The 15,589-nt window shown below is 52.7% G+C and overlaps 1 long non-coding RNA gene across 1 annotated transcript; it reads right to left on the reverse strand.

Annotated features, from left to right (window-relative positions):
* Positions 1–3,559: 3,559 nt before the first annotated feature.
* LOC122913994 lies at positions 3,560–6,417 on the reverse strand. The gene is made up of 4 exons (XR_006385762.1): positions 6,384–6,417; positions 4,764–4,931; positions 4,148–4,270; positions 3,560–3,930 (listed from the first exon to the last, which is right to left on the reverse strand). It is a non-coding gene; the product is annotated as an uncharacterized LOC122913994 (long non-coding RNA).
* Positions 6,418–15,589: the final 9,172 nt, after the last annotated feature.

A 15,589-nucleotide genomic window follows, 5' to 3' on the forward strand; every position in this document is an offset into this window, starting at 1 on the left:
CACCACACATACACACACATACACACCATCACCACACACACACATACGCACACCATCACCACACACACACACATGCAGTCACCACACATACAAACACACATGCCATCAGTACACACACACCATCACCACACACACACATGCGCCATCACCACACAAACACAACTGCCATCACCACACACACACCCACACCATCACACACACACACACACACCCCATCACCACACACACACACACACACCCATCACCACACATACACATGCACAGTCACTACACACACACACACACCCCCATCACCACACACACACACACATGCCGTCACCACACATACACACGCACACACACACACACACACTGTCTGCCCATACTTCAGCCACAGTCCCACATACCACACAAACACTCCCGCTGTGCACAGACTCAACAATGTACTCTGGCCAAAGGCACCACCCCCCCAGCACGCAGTGATACCCACACACGCAGCCCCGACTCTTCCTCAGATACAAATACCAGGAAAAATTTCCCCCACTCCCATGCTTGGTTCCAGACCTTTTCAAGCCAAGGAACAGGCATGATACTCTTCTTAGGCTCCTTGTCAAAGCAAACGATTTAAGAGTTTAAAAGAATTTGACTTGTTCCTGTCTGAAAATTACTTGGATTGGTTTAAATCCCCCATCCTCGGGGATGAAATTTCCCATTTAACCATGCCCCTTCCTCCTCCAGGGGACAGAAGTGGCTTTCTTCTCCTCCAGTGAGGGGGCGCTGGTCCGTGTGCTCTAGGCTCTGGGGTCATCTTCCCAGCAGCTCCTCTGCGCCTGGCATGTGCTGGACAAGTGAGAGGTGCAGAGCTAGAGGCATGATTTCTCTACCCCCGGGGGGGCTTATAGCTCAGCTGCCGGAAGAGGGGACTCCACTGTCTGAAAGCCACTGTGGCCTGGCCAGAAGGCAGATAAAAGTCTGGAGGCAGGCTTTCTGGGCCGCGCTTCCAGTGCAGGCCTTGGGGGTGGGGTGAAGAATTCGGACCCCCTCCCGCCCCGCGTCACCCTGGTCACTGTACTCACAGTGCTTACCCGAATTTACCTTGTTTACGTGAATATCTGTACCTGGCTTCACTCTGTCATGTAAGCTAAGTGAATGCAAGTCCACTCCACTTAGAACAGGGTCTGGAGCTCTTTCAACAGTGGAAGGAAGGAGGGTAAAAAGGGAGGGAGAGAGCCTCGTGTGCCAGGACGTGGGGACAAGGGCAGTTCGCCTGGCAGGAGGAAGATGGGGCCGAGCTTTGAGGGCCAGGCAGAGGAAGGGGGACTCAGAGCACAGCCCTAAATGGGGTACCCCTGGGTTTGCAAGCAGGGTATTGGTGTGAACAGACCAGTGGGCCCCTAGGCCAGCTACTAAAGTACAAAACTTTTGACTGTAGGGCATCTGGGTTTTATAGGCAGCTCATGGGTAGGTAAGCTATATAGTAACAGAATTCAAGTATATGACCTCTAGTGTTCGTTTACACCCAGACCTATTATGGCATTAGGGCTGACATTATGGTGGGGGTGGGGGTGGGCAGACAGAAACAGATCCTCAACAAACAAGACAAACTCAGATAATCTTCTCTCCGTAGCTTCACCCTGTGACACACAAACAAGAACCAATCTTAGATGGAGGCAAGTTACAAGACAAAGGTCTTATCTTGGAGAAAACACATTTATACGGGGCAGCTGCGTGGGCGCCTTAATCTAGCGCACGTGAGGGGTGCGGGAGCAACACGCTCAGAAGGGAAGTGTCTTAATCACTCACCCTGTCCTGGGAGCCCCCCCCCAGCCCCCCTTTCGAGTATGGGCAAAGCCAGGGTCCAGGGCTCACTGCTACTAGGATACAGCTTGTTCAAGTTCAGGGCCAAAGAGGAGGTGGGAGCAGAAAGAGAAGCCTTTTGTGAGCCAGCTACCTGCCCGCTTTCCTGAGGTGGGATGCTGGGGGGAGGTCTCCCTTTTTAAGTTTTGTCTGATTGGAGGGTGGCTTTATCACAGCAAACACCACTCAAGAAGGCCTGGAGGTGTAAGTGGGCACTGCCCGGCATCTAGCCTCCTCTGTGGTGTGTGCTGAGCTCCCTGACGCTCCCTGATGGACCCGCCAGTCCTGCTGGAGCCATCTGAAGACTCCCAGCCCCAGAGCAAGAAGCTCCAGGGACACTAGAGAGGCTGCAGGGACAGAGAAGGGGGGCGCAGAGTCCTGTGTTCCCAGGGACACCCTACTGGAGCACAGCATATCCCACGTCCCTTGGAGTCAGGTTGAGTCAGATGCCACGGGGCACCCGGAGGGAAGGGAAGAAGGCACCGGATCAGAGAGACAGAGTAGGGGTGGGGGCACACGCTCTGGACTCTGAGAACCGGATCCCAACCGTCCCTCTGCTATCAGCCTGCCCCCCCCGCCCCCACCCCCCGAGGTCACTCTCGCTCTCTGCTCCCAGTCTCCTCATCTGTAAAATGGAGACAACTGTCACCAGCCTTCCTGCTTCTGAGGGAAGCCTCAGGGATCAGATAAGGCGGGAGACAGGAGTCTGCTGCTCACCCAGAAGAGAGGCCACTCTGTCCTGCCTGTGGCGGGGGAAGGGGTAGCAGCAGGAGGGACTACAAAGGCCCCACGCTCTAATTAGGAGACTCTTGTTTCTCCAGACTGCTGGGCCTGAAGGCCAGCTCCACCTCCCCCCAGCTAGGTGGCCTTGAACCAGACAGCTCAGCTTGCTGGGCATTAGGTTTCTAATCTTTAAATTGGGAGAGAAGGAGCTGACGCTAAGTGATCGTTCTGCTCGCTGGTCCCTCCATCCCCAGACTCTAGGGTCTGAATTCGCCCTTCTCCCATATCTGAACTCTCAGCCAAAAGGAGGCTGGGGAAGGGGAGGTGGTATCTGGGCTCCCCGTGAACTCTCCACCCGCTGGCTGCTGATCATGGCTGCCGATGGGCACAGAGCACAGGACTCACCAAGTGCCAGGAAAAGCAAAGGACCCAGAGAAAGCCTACAACTCCCTCTTATACAGGGGCAAGAGAGGGGGGCTTGGGGTGCCCACAGGGGAGGCTCAGGTGTGACCCTGGCCCCTTGTCCTTTCTTCTGCACTGCCTTCCAGGTCATTCATACATCTGCTGCTGCACCAGACCTTTGCAGAGCCTCTACTACGTGCCGGGCGCCATTCCAGGGGGTGGGAATCCAGGAGCGTGTTCACAGCCCCGTGGGGGACGAGAGTGGTAAGCAGATGGTGCCCACCAGCGTGAGCAGTGCTGGGAGAGCGGCACGCACTGGGCGCCGTGAGGCACGGAGCAGGACCTGCACCCAGCCGACTGGGACAGCTCTCTCCTCCAACACGGCAGTCAGCCTGCGGAGATGATGGGAAATACAGAAATTGCTTCATGCCCCACAGCTTAGGGGGTGGTAAAGAAAAAATGCCCGAGAGAAAGGTTACCGGGTGGGATAATTAATGTTTTGCTAAGGAGGAAAATAGTGTGTTTCGCTCAGCATGCAAACACCTCAACTAATAAACCACTCAGAAAACAAGCGGAGCCCTGGGATTTTGCTCACAAAGACTTTTTTAAAAAGGAAAGAAAAGAAAAAGACGGTAGTAATGGTCGTACCTCTTTTGTGGCTGAAAGAACGTTCCCTACCAGGTGTGGAAAGCGGGGCCCAGCCCTGGAAAGGGTCTCACTGCTGTTTCTTGCCAAGGGAAGGCCTCCTGCGTGTGAACCCCACTCCCCGGCTCCTGACCCGGGCTGCCATCGCACGTCGAGGTGCTGGGGCTGTTTCGGAGGCGAGGGGAGTTTCTGGCGAAGTGTGTGAAGGAACAGAGATTTCGGATTCCTGAGGGTGTATCCAGCAGCTGCCACTATCTGACCCCTGCTCTTAGCCTTCATCAGCAAGGTGGCATTGTCTACGGCTGATGTTCTCAGTGGCAGGGCCTGTTAAATAGGAAAAGGGAGAAGAGTTGCTCTTGTTTCTACTTCTACGAACTGTAAATATACATTCAGAATCTTCGGGCGACAAGGCAGACTCACATGAGCCACTTTGCAAAGGGAGGCCAGAGCCGGACAGGGGACGCCAATTTGTGCTAAGATAACCCACCAGAACCAGGGTGGTGTCTGCCGTCTTCCCCACGGGCCATTCCAGGGCCATTACCTCTCAGGGGGACAGCTGTAGCCTTAGGCTTCCCTCTGGAACTGGAGCTGGGCCCCAAGAGACAGAAGCTCAGGAAGTGTCCGCTTTCCATTGCCATCTCCAGAATGATCGGGGCATTGGGGCCTAATAAGGGAAAAATCCATAAGACGAGGTTGTTGCTTTGGCAGCAAACTGACCTTGAACTCCCCCTTTCCTCCGTGACTACAACCGGATCAGGCCCCAGAGTCCAGTCAGGGGACGAGTCCTCAGCGGGATGGGGACCAGAGACGCCTCAGGGTCCCTTTCCCTTCGCTGGGACAGGGGTGGGCCTGGGTCTTGCCGACCAGCTGGAGCATGGGTGAGCTTCTCTGTGTGCCAGGGGAGATGCAGAGCCAGGAGTCCCCACCACACAGGCCTCTCGGGAGAGGATTCGGGGTTTGCCGCTGTGGCTGCCTCTGGCTGGGGCGGGAGGTGTTTGCGGCTCTGGCTCCAGGACCCGTGGTCAGCCTGAGGTCTTCCTCCACCAGAGCTGCCCGCTGTCCCCTTGGCCGTCAGAGACTGTCACAGGCGGCTGCTGCTCTCCCCTCTCTGCACCTGAGGTTATGAGTGTCCTTCTCACGCGGGTTCGCATCCTTACCTGAACACGGTCTTTGGCCTCTACTTCCCCTGTAGACCCCACAGGTCAGGGTCAAGGGTCTCCTCCACATTCCCTCCAGGAGGCAGAGAGTGTCCCCCAAGTCACTGTGGATCCGGATAAGAGCCCCAGCTTTGGCCGATACTATCCGGTCTTGACAACTCAGTTAACCTTTCCTCAACAATAAAGAAACAGAAATATGTATTCCATAGATTTATTATCTGTTATTTATCATCCTCCCCTCACCTCAGAAAGGGTCATAACCTTGGCGACGCAGCTCCCTCCCTCCCTAGCTGAGGGAGCTCTGCAGGCACCCAGCTGTGAACCTCCCAGGGAGGGCCTCATGCCTGATGGGGGCTCTGGGCCCTGCGCTGCAGCACCCACCACTACAGCCAAGCCGAATGCCAGTTTGCAAGAGGGAGCTGACTTCGCCTATAGCAGGGAGTGAGGAGTCTGCATTCCTATTTGGGCTCATTCCTATTTGGGCTCTCTTACTTAGAGAGCACCCCTCCATACCCACCCCCATTTTTTTAAAGGGTGGGGAGGACAGAGGGTGAGAGAGAGAGAGAGAGAGCACGCGTGCATCTCCAGCAGACTCCAGGCTGAGCGTAGAGCCCAAGGCGGTCTTCATTCCCGTTACTCCTTCTGGGGCCTTCGCAAGCCCATCCCTTCCTGTGGCAGGCCGTGCGTCATTTTGTGAGGTGAGGAAAAGGGATCCCCGTAGCCTTCGCACACCCCTCGCCCAGATGGCCTGGGATACTCTGGTCCCCGCCTGGTGACAAAGCCTCTCATTACCAGATCGGAAGTGGGTTTGGTGCGCTGGCAGCGGGCCCTGAGCCCCTGGACGCTGTCCTTGGAGGGGGCTTTGGACTTGGGCCTGGCTTTCTCAAGAGGTTGAAGAACAGGAGTGGACGTGCCCGGAAAGGAGATGGCACATGGGGTGCCCCAGGGTGCTTCCCGTGAGTGCCTTGTGTGTTGGTGAGCCGCGTCCTGCTGGTGAAGCCGGTGGCCCTACTGGCCCACACTCCCCCCACCCCCGACCCTCAGGAGGTCTCTGTGGCCACATTCATCCACCATCAGTCTCCCTCCCCGGGAGAGAGACATGCCCCAGAAGCACCCTTTAAATCAGCAGGCTGCCTGCACCCACTCCGTGACTGCCTGGCCCTCCGAAGACATGAATCATCCTTCCTTCCCCAAGCCCGGCGTCATTTCTGGGTGTTTTGGAAGCCTGGATGTCCTGCCTTTCCTTTCGACTCATTGTCCTGGACTGCTCCTCTAGGCCATTTCGCCCAATTTAATTCCTGCTTTTTTCTCTCCTCACCCTCTTTCTCACTAACCCTTTTTGGTCGGAGGGAGTGAAGGAGGCCCTCCAAGGAAATAGAACTTGCAACACCAGTGCCCTCTATGGCCGGGGAGCTCGTGGAAGGTTCAGAACCAGTGCTCCACTAAGGGTCCAGACCAGCGAATTGTGCCCCTGCGGAGGCTGGCCTGTGAGGCTCCTAGGTGACTTGGAAGCGGGAGCACTCACGCCTTGGAGTGGGCCTCACCCTCTCCCATTTGCCTGAGGGGCCATCACAGAGGATCAGGAGGCTGAATTCTGGCAAAACCGTTCTCACCACTCACCTGAAAACTGGTGAGAAAGGCACTTCTTTTCTTGGGCCCCACATTGGAACTGCTGAGACTCCGGCAGGAGCCCCCCACCGCCTCTGCAATTTAATGGGCCTTCCAGGTCATTCTGACATCCATGAAAGAAGAGCACATGGGAGTTCCCCCAGCCCACGCTTTCTCCTTCAGTCCACCTTCAGGCGGGCATGGGAGCCTCGACCCTTCCTCAGAGTCGAGCAGCGTCCAGCATCACTGCCAAAGGTCTTACAGAGCAGAGGTGGGTGTGGCCTCCCTGCAGAGCGTCTTGGTTGTGGGTGGTGAGGCACGAGTCCAGAAGGATTCCAGAGGAAGGTTCTGGAATGAAGAACCTTCATTATTCCTAGGCACCATGAGACCAGGGCTGTTCCACACACCCCAAGGCAAAGGAGTCCTGCTTCCACTGTATGCAATACCGTCTGTCCCAGAGTAGACCTCCTATGGCTGCCACATGTCCCAGGGGAAAAACCCAAAGCCCGGGGGCAGGGGGTGGGGGGGGGATAAAAAGAACCAAAGTTAGTAACTTGCCCAAGGGGGTCTCAGCAAATTAGTGGCTAAACCAGAGTCAGGCAGAAGGGAATGGATCTGAAAGAAATCCCAGCCTCTGGGGTTACAGGAATTCATCAGTCCGTTTAGTCATTCAACAAACAGCATCTTCAGACACAAAGCCCCTTGCTGACCTTTGCCAAGCCTATGTGGCAGGGTGACCGTTCCCATCGTTCTGATGAAAGGACTACACTTCCAAAGATGCCCTCGCCCTCCCAAGATCGACGGCACGTAGCCAGGTCAGGATTTGAAGCTCAGAATTTGACCCACAGTTTATTTCTCCCATGAAATAATTCTAATGGCCAATGCCAGCTTTTCTTCTCACCCTTGAGAAAGCCCATGTCCCCAGTGGCACCCCCCCCCCACCTCCTTCCAGGGACATAGGCCAGCTCGGCTCCCAGTGCCAGGACCAGCCGAGAATGTGCAGAAAGGGCAGAGGAGAATCGAGCAGAGGGAGGGCTTTGGCTGTGCCCTTACACTTGGCTAGCCTGCCTAAGACCTCCACCCCACTCCCTGAGCCTGGACTCCTCCCCACCCCAGTTCAGAGACCTTGGGGAGGGCCCCACCATTAGTTCCAGACACCACGTCTCCTCTATTTATGGGTTTTTTTCTTGAGCTTCTGTGGTTCTCCCTGGATGAATGCCCCCTTTCCCTGGATTTACAGCATCCTCCTGCGGTGGGGCTGATGTCACTTTAATGAGAGTTACAGCTGCCTTCGACTGTGACTGCCACATTCCAATTTACTGCCCGGCCTCTAGGAGCCCAGCAGGACTTCTCCAGGGGCTGCAGCAGCGGGAGGGGTGACCTCGCTCCCTGGCCTGGGATGGCGATGGAGGCTGGGGACACTGAGATCTCTTCCTTGGGCCTGCAGCCCTCCAGCCCCAGCTCTGAACGAGGGCTGCCGGCTCCTTGGTGGACCCTGAGCCCCAGGGAATGGTCGGAATTGGGACCACAGGGAGGGATAGGGGCATGGTGCCGGCTTTACCCCAACTCTGGAGGTTTGGGAAAAGAGATTTCTCAGCAATCCAGACCCCTTCTCCCCACACCCGCCCCCGTGAGAACCAGAGTGCTGAACTGGAGAACCGGAGGGCAGAAGAAGGTGGAGGCCTTCACAGAAAGCCTGTTGTTCGCTAGTTGAATCCAGATGTGGACTTCGGGGAGTCGGGGGAGGAGGAGGAAGGGGAGGGGGTGCTGGAGGCAGGCCTGAGGGAGGAGAGGGAGGAGGAGGGGAACTGGGAAAGCAGAACTCCTAGCAGGAGTGTCTGGAATGCCCTGGAATTAATTCTGGCTTTTAGTGCCTCTGATTAGGGGTCTACAAGCATCACCCCAAATTGGCTTCCAATGTCCCTAGTTAATCAGTATGGGACAATGTTGCCAGCAGCTCAAGGCCCTACAGAAGAACTGCTACCACTCGTATGTCCTAACCTTTATCCGGTCCCTGTTACCGTGCTGCCGAGAGCTCCCGCTCTGTGGACTTTCCCCTCTGCCCTGCACCTCTGCCGCTGGCCCAGCTGTGGGGGTGAATGTCCGGACCTGAGCAGGAGGCAGGGGTGTGGGCTGGGAGCCCAGGGCACTGAGTGCAGTGTTTTTAATTCTCACGTCCACCTGATGATATAAGAATTATTACACCCATGTTCCTGATGAAGAACTGAGGCTCTAAGTCTTAGTGGTTGGTCACTTATCCAAGACCACACAGCTCGAAAGTGGCAGAGCCACGGTTTAAACTTGGGGCTGCTTCTACTGCCCCTGCTGTGCTATACATTTTGGGGCTATGGCATTTGCCAACCATTAAGCAAGCCAGAAATCTGGGGGAGGCCGACCAATACCATCAACCATCCAGAGACTCCCCCATCGCTTCTCGGCCTTTTGGCTAAGATCAAGTGCAGAGACTCCCCAGTTCCTAGAAATCGGAAGTCAGCTCCAAGTTGTCCCAGAGTCATGCCAGAGATAAGCTCCCTGGGGCAAGCCCTTGACCTTGTGGTGTGTGTGTAATGCCCCAGTCAGCTTAACCCAGCCTCATGCTCTTCTGTGTGGGAGTCATCTCCCCAACAGGGAGATCAGTGCTGTCCTGGAGGGCACAGGAGGGGAAGGACCTGTCCCTGCCCTATGCCACCTCCCTGTGGTGTCGCCCTTTGCAGGATCAGGAAGTCCACGATCAGGTCCAAAGTCACAGCTGAGAGAGGGATCCAAAGGCTGCGGCAGCATAGACATCTCCCTTTGCCAGCCCCGCTGTGGGACCCAACAGAGTGAACACTTGACCCTGGGCAGGAGGCCGTGGCTAGGGCGGGGCCCCAGGGAGGTGTGAGTGCAGAAGGCCCCGAGAGCAAGAGCAGGTGCACAGACTTTGGAATCAGACGGCCTGAGGTTTAGCCCTATTCTGCCACACTAGCTGCATTGTGACCTTGGGCAGAACATTGTATCTCACTGAGCCCCTCTGCAGTGGGTAAGTCCCAGTTCCCAGCTCCCGGAGTGCAAGTGGGTATTAAGGGGGATAAAGATAAAGCATATGGGCCAGTGCCTGCCATGTGAGTGCTCAAAATATGTTAGCTGGGGCGCCTGGGTGGCTCAGTCATTAAGTGTCTGTCTTTGGCTCACGTCATGGTCCAGATCAGGGTCCTGGGATTGAGCCCCAAATCGGGCTCCCTGTTCCATGGGAAGATGCTTCCCCTCTCCCAGTCTCCCTGCTTGCGTTCGCTCTCTTACGGTCTCTCTCTGTCAAATAAATACATAAAATCAAAGAAAAAAAAAAGATGTTGGCTCTTACTGGTCTAGATTCCATTTCTCCTGTCACTGCCAAAGCCGAGCCCAGCTTGCTTGGGAAAGAAAAGTCCTTTTGGATGAAACCATTCCATTTCTCTAGGACTCCCCAAACCTCTCATTCCAAGGACCCAAGGGACCATAGAGGTATTAATTAGCAAAGCCTCAGGACAGGCCCAGGCGGCGAGGGAGTCTTGTTGACGTTAATTGGTACTATCAGATCTTTGCCCAGTGAGGACGGAGCAGTGCAGGCTGAGACAGGGTCTCTGCCGTTGGGGTTCGCAATCTGCCCGAGACTGCAACCCTGGTGCCACGGCTGTGGTGGGTGGAGAGGACGGGCAGCTCCTCCCTCCCTCTTCCTCACAGGGCCAAGCAGGGGAAGAAGGGCAAGGGGAACGAAGGAAAGGGAGGGTTGGGACCATATTCTCAGGCCAACCAACACTCTCCGAGTGCAGCCATGGTGCAGGGACTTCACGCACACCAATGCCAAGGGCTATGAAAGATGCCAGGCTCTAGCAATGGCTTTGGACTTGTTTAATGAGCCCAGGAAGCCTATTTAAGATGCACAGTCCCAGGCAATGCCCTCAGCGGCTGAGCTGCAAGGGTCTGTATTTTTAACAAGCACCCACGGGATTCTAAGGAGGCTGGTCCATAGGACCACACTTGAAAGAACAATCGTCTGCTGTCTATGTGTCCAGTATCAGTGCAAAGCCAAGCACACAGCAGGAAGCAGTAAATGCTGCTGATGGAATGAATGAACGAACGAGTGAGGGAGCCAAACAGATAGAGACTATGAATTGCTCTGTAGGGCCTAAGCCAAAAAGTCTGATTTCCCCTAAGAATTCCCTCCCTCAGGGAAGAGGTGGGTCCTGCATCTCCGGTTATCATTCCCTTCTGTGGGTGGGACCAGAATTTTCCTACATAAGTTGCAAGTTGCCAAATTCAAAGAAAAGTTCTAGAACATTCAGAAGAAACCCCACTGAGTCCCTTTTCCATCTCACATCTAGCCAGATACATCAGGGATCCCCGAGGATTCTAGTTCCAGAAAAATACACGCCAAGGTTTGCCTCTAATTTCCAGAATTCTGGACCCCAAAGCTATTTGCAGTTAAGGATGCCTGCTGGGGTGTCCTTTGATCTGTGAGTCATTGCTAACAGCAGGGAGCTGGACAAAGAGGAGGGGAGGACGAGGAGGAGGGTCTGGGCAGAAGCGGGGAGCAGCGGCAAGGGCGGGAAGCCAGGGTTTGGCTTGGGTTTCGGGGCTCCCTCACCCTTCTCCAGGAGAGCTCAGGGGCACCTAGGAGCAGCGGGTTGGAGCTGGAGTTCTGAGGGACAAAAAAGAGACGGAAGCAGCTGAGGTCACCCAAGAGTGTTACAAGGTGACACCCCACACTTGCTCCAGGACCAGAGGACAGGGAAGGCAGCAAAGTAAGGGGAAAGAAAAGGTTCTACTGGACTCCATTTGGGGCAGACACTGGGCTCATGGTGCCCTGCATCACATTTTGACCCTATTAGAACCCACTACTGTAGGAATGAGTATCCCCATTTTACACAGAAGGGAACAGACTCTGCATACGGGCAGGGCTGTCTCTGGCCCAGTTTCCACACAAGTAGATGGAAGGTCTGAGATTTTAAATTCAGACCCAACAAACACCAAAGCTGGAATCCCTCCCTAATCTAGGGTCCTGGAACAGACTCAAACTGCAAACCCCCTGGCTGCCAGAGGGACAATTCCTGCTCTCTGTCCTCTTCTGATGCCATCACAAGCCCTTCCACAGGTCCCCTTCAGTTATTTGCAAGAAGTGATAGGGAAATTCCGAATGGGCTGTGAGCACAGGTCCCTTCCCCTCTGCTGTCACCCTGATGACCTTGACCTGGTCCCCCCACCCGCACTTCATCCCAGGTCTTGGGTTTACAAGCTGCTCTGGTCTTCTCTGACTGTTCAAGGTCACTGGGGCAACCACAAACACAGAGAGGGGTCTTCCGGGTCTCCAGTTTCCAGGAGGCAGAAAAAAAAAAACATATATATATATACATATATATATATAATTTAAAATATATATATATTTTTTAAATGAAGAACTGTGTCATTGATATTGGCACAGGGACCTTTAGGAGGGACAGGAGGCAGAGCCTGAAGCCCAAGACCTTGGAGTTAGACTTGGGTTCTAGGTCTAGCCCCACTCCTTTCTGGCGTGACACTGGGCAAGTGTATTCACTTCTCTGAGTTTCGATTTCCTCCCCTACTAAATGATGAATAATAACTGTCTCCCAGAGGTATTAGAAGCATGAAGAAGATGAACCCAAAGACCCCAGGCTCCCAGTAAGCAACCCGGGCACACACGCAGCTTCTCGCTGTTTCGTTTTTAATCAGTAGGGTATTGCAGGGAGGTACTTTGAAATTTCAAACAGGAAACAAACATAAAGAAAGATAATTTTTTAAAGCTGGGGTTGATTGGGCACTCTTCAGATCTGTCAAATGGAAACCATAAGAGTACCTACCTCAGGGGCGCCTGGGTGGCTCAGAGAGTCAAGCCTCTGCCTTTAGCTCAGGTTGTGATCTCCGTGTCCACATCAGGCTCTCTGCTCAGCAGGAGGCCTGCTTCCCCCTCCTCCTCTGCTGTCTCTCTGCCTACTTGTGATCTCTTTCTCTGTCAAATAAATAAATAAATAAAATCTTTAAGAAAAAAATAGTACCTACCTCAGAGGGTTGTTTAGGATTTGATGAGAATTCACAAAAAGCCCATGACATTCTCTAATGGAATATTAGTGTTTGTAAATGATTCCTATTACTGATCACAGTCTCCAGATTTGCACAGAACACCATACATAGGCGAGAAAAACTGTCCACACCAAGAACAAAGTGGAAAGCTTAAATTCAAGGAGATTTGTGTTGTGCATTGGAAAGAACTTTCTAGTTGCAACTTGCGTGTAATTAAGTCCCCTCCGGACATTCTGGGGTCCTTTCCCTTCATGGACATTAAAAGAAAGATGGAACACTGTCTCTGGGGCAGCTAGATAAGGCACCAGCAGGAGGCAGGGCTTAAAGCTCATGTCTGGGGCACCAACGTTGGCAAAAAAGCATTGTTCTTACTCATATTATATCGATGCATATACGAATCATATTCTGATCTCCTTCTAAATCTTTTCTGCAAGACAGTAGAGTAGAAAGATAATAACAAATGACTAGAGTGAGCTATCAACTATTTACACCATGGCATGTTCTAGAACTATTAGAAAAAACATGTGAACCGAGTCGATATATGGAGATCCATGGATGAAATAATGCTGAGAAAAACAGAGTAGGAGATAGCATGAAGTGCTAACTTTATAAAAGCCACAAAGCTCAGGAGGGTATTTGGAATAAATACCAATCAGGTTTTGGGTTTTTTGGGTTTTTTTCAATCAGGCTTTATTTTCTCCCCAGTAGCCCAAGGCCATTTTAGGCATCTTAAATATATGTATCTATAATGGGATGATAGGGGAGTTTAGGGTAGTGGAAATACTCTAATGTTGTAATGGTGGATACACGTCATTATACCTTTGTCAGAACTCACAAAGTGTACCACGCAATGCATAAACCCTAGTATGAACTAGAGGTGGGCTATAATGATGTGTCCATGCAGGCACATGATTGTCTCTAAGGTGAGAGATGTTGATAATGCGGGGAGCTGTGTGTGTACTGGAGCGAGGAGTAAACAGGGGTGTTCTGGTTTTCTTTTTTTAAGTGGGCTCCATTCCCACATAGGTCCTGCGCAGGGCCTTGAACTCTCGACTGTGAGATCAGGACCTCGGCTGATGACGTGGCTGGGTGGCTCAGCCAGTTAAAGCATCCCACTCTTGATCTTTGCTCAGGTCTCAGTCTCACGCTTGTGAGTTCGAGCCCCTTGTTGGGCTTCATACTGGGCACATGAAGGTTACTTCAAAAAAAAAAAAAAAAAAAAAAGACCCAAGCTGAGATCAAGAGTCAGATACTTAACCCACTGAGCCACCCAGGTGCTCCCAAGAATGCTCAATTTTCTACACGATTTTGTTGTGAACTTGAAATTGCCTCAGAACAAAATCGATTAAAACAATGTAAGCTCTCTTGGGATCTGAACTGATAATGTATATATTATCATACTGTTTTCCCTTCAATAAACAAGGGATCTTTCCATTTGCTCAGAAAAGTAAACCTAAATCTTAGAAAAAAAGAAATCATCAGAGTGATGGTGGTTTTGAGTTTCCGGTTTGGAGAAGGGAGAGAGGGCACCCCCTTTTCCATCAGATAAGGAAGAGATGTGATCCCCACTCTTGGTCCCTACTGGGACCTGACCCTCCCTCTCTGGGTAACCCTAGGCCCTTCCTAGGCCATCCTGTCAAAGCCCCAATGATACCAACAGCCAGATGGGAGCCAGAGCACGCAGACATGCGGTAGGGACCCAGCAGCAACTTCAACAGGCAAAGCCAATGGCTCTGGTCTGAAACAGCCCCCGTCCAGGCCCAACCTGCTCATAGCCAGCTTCCTAATGAGCAGACATGACTTCTTGTCCCAACCATAATGTGTTCATAAACTTTGTAAGAGCAGTAAGAAGCTGGTCTAAAAATCAAACCAATTTTTTTTTAGTAATAAATTTTTCTCAGGGCTTTGCATAAAGGAAACAACACTGAGCCATGAGAAATATAATAAATAGAAATCACACAACTCTGCCCGGCCCCCTCCTCTTGCTGCGAGCGTACTAAGATCTCTGTTGGAGCTGAGGGTATGGTTCCCCAGAGCAGAGGCAAGGCTCCACTTCTTTAAGGTCTCTAAGTACACACCCTTGTGATGAATTCAACGGGTGTGAGGAGACAGGATGCCCTCAGGGACACACATAACCTGCTGTGATCTGGAGTATACTCTGTACTTCTTGTGGTTTTCCAGGGGTGGAGAGCATTACCGGCAAGTGCAAATGGCCTGAGGTCTTCTGTTTTCATGAGGAGGCCCAGCCTGTTACCTGGAGGGCCCCATTCTCCACAGACCACACACCACTAAGATTGTCGAGAGCAGGGACCTGTGCTCTAGATTTTCTTCCCCACAGCAGAGTGCCAGGTACATGGGGCTATAGAAGACCTTATTTTTGAGCATCCTCTATGTACCAGGCTCAGGAGCTCGAGGAAGTTACAAAGATGGGTCAGATCCAGTATACCCTGTCCCCAGCAATGAAATGGAAACCCCATGTGGGGTCAGAGAAGGAGGCTAGGCCAGGCTCCAGAACGCTAGACTTCTAATTTGAGCAGCGCCCCTAATAGCTGGCCCTGGTTCTTTTGAGTCTTTGGTTCAAGTAACAGAGACTGTGAAATCATTACAACAAAAGGCAGAAGTTGCAGAGCTACCAAAAAAGTAATCTGAGGGCTCCTCCCCCAGCTTCCCAATCTCAGTTCACTGTGCCACCCACTGCCCAAGCCAAAACCAGAAAGTCATCCTTGACCCTTCTCCTCCCTCATCCCCAAGTACAAAGAAATATCAAACCTCATTTCCAAATTCTACTTCCAAAGAGCAGCTCAAGTCTGACAGGTCTTTCCATTCCTACTGCAGCCACCATGGCGCAAGCCACCATTATTGCTCATCTGGACAGCTGTAATCCACTTCCAGAATGTTCTTTTTAAAATGCACATCCTATCACAGTGACTGCCTACTACTCTTAGGAAAACAAAGCCCACATCCTAGCATTGCATGCATTGCCTCTGCCAGACTCTCCTGGATTACTCAGAGCTGCTCTCCACACTCATCACTCCTGGTGCTTGACCAAGTTGCCAGGGAGCCCACCAGATTCAGGTCCCATACACAAGCTTTTCCCTCTGCCTGGGACCTCGTCCCTGCTGATCCATCCTGATTCATCATTTAAGTCAGCCTAGACATTGTTG

Source organism: Neovison vison, chromosome 7 (genome assembly GCF_020171115.1).
Source record: "Neovison vison isolate M4711 chromosome 7, ASM_NN_V1, whole genome shotgun sequence".
Taxonomy (NCBI): Eukaryota; Metazoa; Chordata; class Mammalia; order Carnivora; family Mustelidae; genus Neogale; species Neogale vison.